Raw genomic sequence first — 4,379 nt, forward strand, 5'->3', positions numbered from 1 at the left:
TCTTTTTTTTTTGTGGAGAAAGATTCACCTTGAGCTAACATCTGTTGCCAATCTTCCTTCTTTTTTCTCCCCCAAGTACCAGTACATGGTTGTATGTCCTAGGTGTAAGTCCTTCTAGTTCTTCTATGTGAGCTACCGCCAAAACGTAACAAGTGACAGATGGGTGATGTGGTTCTGTGACCAGGAATCGAAGCAGTGAGCGTGCCTAACTTTAACCACTAGACCATCAGGGCTGGCCCAAAAAGAGCTTCTTCTTGTAGCCCAAACCTTCACATCAGAGTCACTCAAATTTCACCTTGGGTTTTGCAATATTTGGGACCAAATAGGCCCTTCAAGGGAGGTAGGAAGCATTCCATCTTATCTGCTTTACTACCATTACCACTTGAACCCTTCTACCGATGATCTCCAAAGTTGAACCCCTGCATCATTCTCCTAAATTCTACTCACTGTGATATTTTCATCCTTGGACTTCAGGATCCTTAAGACAATATTCCTGATATCTGATACTAGATCTTCCTGACATTATCTGTCTTGATGCCACTAATTACTACCAAGGACCAGGCCACTCTGGCTTAGGGGACACTCTGCCTCTTGACCTCAGTTTGGACTTTTAGGTAATGATGCTGGCATCTTGTTGCTCTCTTTCCCCATAAGTTGACTTTTGTTTTGTTGGGTTATATTCAGACTCACATTTCCCCATAGTCATCCCTCAAAAAGACAAACTCTCCTTTACTATACTACTCTGATACACACTACTTTTGTCAAAATTTCCTGGTTTGCTTAAATTCTCTTGTTCTGCCTTCTCCAATCTAACTCATTTCACCTGAGGTCTGGTTCTGGCACTTCTATCTTTGTCAATCACTTTAAGCTTTCTCTTGTTAAGTGAAATGTCCTACTCTGCTGGACTCAGCCTGAAGGTCTATGGGATCCCAGTGACTTGGTCCAGTGTGATAGAAGAAGAAACTAGAAACACGTGGAACCATGGTTGGAGAAAACCAACCTTGTGGTTGAGCAGATGCTATGGGGAATGTAGCCTGAGAATCAGACAACATATCCAAAATAAAACATGATCTTCCTCTTGACCTGAACTTGTGACTGTGTCTGTATCCAAAGATTTCCACTGTGGGCCAAGGAGTTTCCAGGTTGCAGTGATTCTGCAGGTCTAGTAGTATTATGGCTAATGCAGTCAAAATATTCAATGCAGGACCCCAATTAGAAACTAGATATTCAGAAGGACAGGTCATATTAATTGCCCACACGATGGAGCATGATCAAGGGAAGACTGAGCAGAGAGGATACCAGGCTTCTGGCAAGCAGAACTAACAAAACGACACCATGTAGTGGAGTGGAGACTCTCACTATCTTCTCTTTGTTCATCAGAGTGTCTCAGTAATTAGCAAGGATAGATGAAGAGTCTTAGGGACTGCTGAGGAGAAAAGAAACTTAAACTGCTCATATTTATAGCTTCTTAGATGGAGGGTTTTTTTGTTTTTTTTTTTGTTTGCTTGCTTGGTTCTAGGTATATGTCCTTAAATGATCTCATTTTAATTTTATGTTTATCCAAATATTATAATTTATACGAATAAGCATGTAATCCCTGGTACCTGATTCTCCACAGTAGTATAAAGACCTAGGTGAGTTCAGTCTTGAGTGGTTATTTCTTAGCGAGGAAACCAGGTGAGCCCCTGAGAAATCTTTGTATGAGATACCTCTTGCCTATACCATTGTGAGCCTGTTTAGCCATAATATCTAAAGAGTGATTAATAAAACTTCAACATTCTCAAAAACTAACATACACAATAATAACTGAAGGAACTTATTACATGCAGATTCCTAAGCCTTGCCCCTTCAGAGGTTGGGGAGAGCTGGAATCTGAATTTTTAGAAACACATCAGGTTACCCTGATAGAGGTTGTCCTTAAAACCCACACTGAGAAATCTAGTTTGTGGAGTCAGGAATGCTAAAAATCCTCAGATTAGTGAATCAAAAAGAAAAGGTTAAAGGAGAGGTGTTAAAGGGAAGACAACAGAGTCAAACGTTTTATTTGGTGTGAGTTGAGAAATAATTCTTTCTTAACTTGTTCTCTTTCATCTTATACATATTTATTCTTTGTAGACTTTCCTCCCCATAAATTTTTTGAGGAAAAATTGTTTAAGATAATAACATTGAATATTTACTATGCATACTATGTGCCAGGTCCTGTAGTAAACACTTTAAAATCATCACCATTTAATACTCCTAACAATCATAGTAAGTAGGTACTATGTTTATTCTAATTATACAAATTCATCCATAGATGAAGGTCATTTGGTCACAAAGCTAGTGATGGAAGCACTGAGGTTCAGACATAAGTCTGTTCCTGCTTCAGTGCTATTAACCAACATGCTTACCTTCTTCTCAGGATGCAGTGCTGCCTCCCACGTTGATTTTTTAATTCATTCATGCATGCGTGTATTCAATGATACGTTAATTCATGAATTAAGCAGTTATTTGTTGAGTAACTACTTTATGTGCTAGGTCAGATATAGGTTCTGGGACATAGCAGTGACCAAAATGTGCAAAATCTCTGCCCTCCTGGAACTATCTTCTAGTGGAAAGAGATCAATATTGAATAATATATATAAATAAAATATACATTTTGTCAGAGGGCAATAGGTGCTGTGGAAACCAATACAGCAGGGAACAGGTATAGGAACTGCCAAAAGGGAGAGAAGAATGTTGTTACAATTTTAAATAGTGGTAGTTGGGGAAGTCCTCAGTGAGAAGGTGTAGTGAGCTCTGAAGGGAGTGAGGAAAGAAGTATGTGCAGAAGTATGTCTGACAGATATGCCATGAATAGGAGGAAGTCCATATAGGTGGAGCAGAATGAGCAGGGAGAGAGGAGTAGTTAACAAGGGAGACTGATGGTTAGTAATGTCGTGGACCAATACAATGACCTTGCGTCTTATTCTGGAATGAGAATCCGTTAAAGGTTTTGAGTGGAGAAGTGCAGAGATCTGATTTATGGTTTGAAAGGACCACTCTGGCTGATATGTTGAAAGTAGACTCTAGAATAGCAAAATATTTGTGTGTTTGTTAAGATCAGTCTAGGTCGCAGTCGGAAGAGGTCCCAAATGGCAGTGGCTTGAATAAGATGATTTTTTTCACAAAGCAGTTCAGGTCACAATCAGGATTGGTAAAATGACTTGACAGTGTTTCGGGTTCTCTTATCCCCAGGATACTTCACACCTTTTCAGAGTCAAAAATGGTCACAGCCACAACTGCATTCCAACCTACAGGAAGGCAGACAGGGAAAGGAAGGGCGTACTACTTTGTTTTTAAGGACATGGACTTCTGGATGTTGCAAAAATTTCTGTTTCACTTTCAACCCGTTGACTGGAACCCATGCACGTGGGCACACTCAGCTGCAAGGGATACTGGGTAAGGAAGTCTGGGGGTCATTTACTCAAATGAAACTGTTCTTACTTTAGAACAGTGACTCTCAAAGTGTGGTTTCTGGACCAGCAGCATCAAGATGACCTGAAATCTTCTTATACATGCAAATTCTCAGGCCCCATTTCAAACCCACTGATCAGAAACTCTGGGCATGAGATCCAGTGATCTTCATTTTAATGAGCTCTGGATGAGTCTGATGTATGTCACCAGGCAGACTAGGGATAATGGGACAAGTTAGAAACAAAAGGAAGCATGACTTTAAACTATTAATTCTTTCTTCCTTACTTTATTATCTAAAGGTTGTATGGATTTCCAGTGCACATTATTAATTAAAAGAGTTTGAGTCTGAATATTAAGGAGAGGATGCAGTATTATTAGTCTCATTTTAGGCTCTTTGCTAAATGTGTCTTTTTGTTTTTGATTTCTTCAGTGTAGTGATGGCCTTGCATACAAAGGGTTATGAAAGAAAAGTGCATTGACAAAACATTACTTCTATTATTCTCTTAGGCTATACTTTTTCTCCCTTATTTTCTTCGGCTTCCATTCTATCTTTTTAGAAAACTACTGTGTGTTGTCAGAGTTAATTGATATTCATAGGATGTCTTAAATATCAACCCACCAGGATGAACAAATAAAAATTGTCATGTTTTCTAAAGGAGAGAAAAATGTTTGCTGGGAAAATCTTCCTCCTATCTATAAAAAAGAGTGCCATCTAAAGGAGCAAGCTCAGGAATTGGAGTTAAAAGAACAGAGTTGGAAGTCCAACGACAAGTCCAGCTCTGTAATCTTGGACAAGTCACCAGAGATTGGGCAGAATTTGATTACAGGCTAATCTCTAGTGCATCAGTCATTTTTTGAAACAAAGAAGGATATTTTATATTGATACAAGGGTGTAATTTATCAAGAATATACTAATAATCATAACTTTTAAATGGATAAAATAA

Source organism: Equus asinus, chromosome 12 (genome assembly GCF_041296235.1).
Source record: "Equus asinus isolate D_3611 breed Donkey chromosome 12, EquAss-T2T_v2, whole genome shotgun sequence".
NCBI lineage: Eukaryota > Metazoa > Chordata > Mammalia > Perissodactyla > Equidae > Equus > Equus asinus.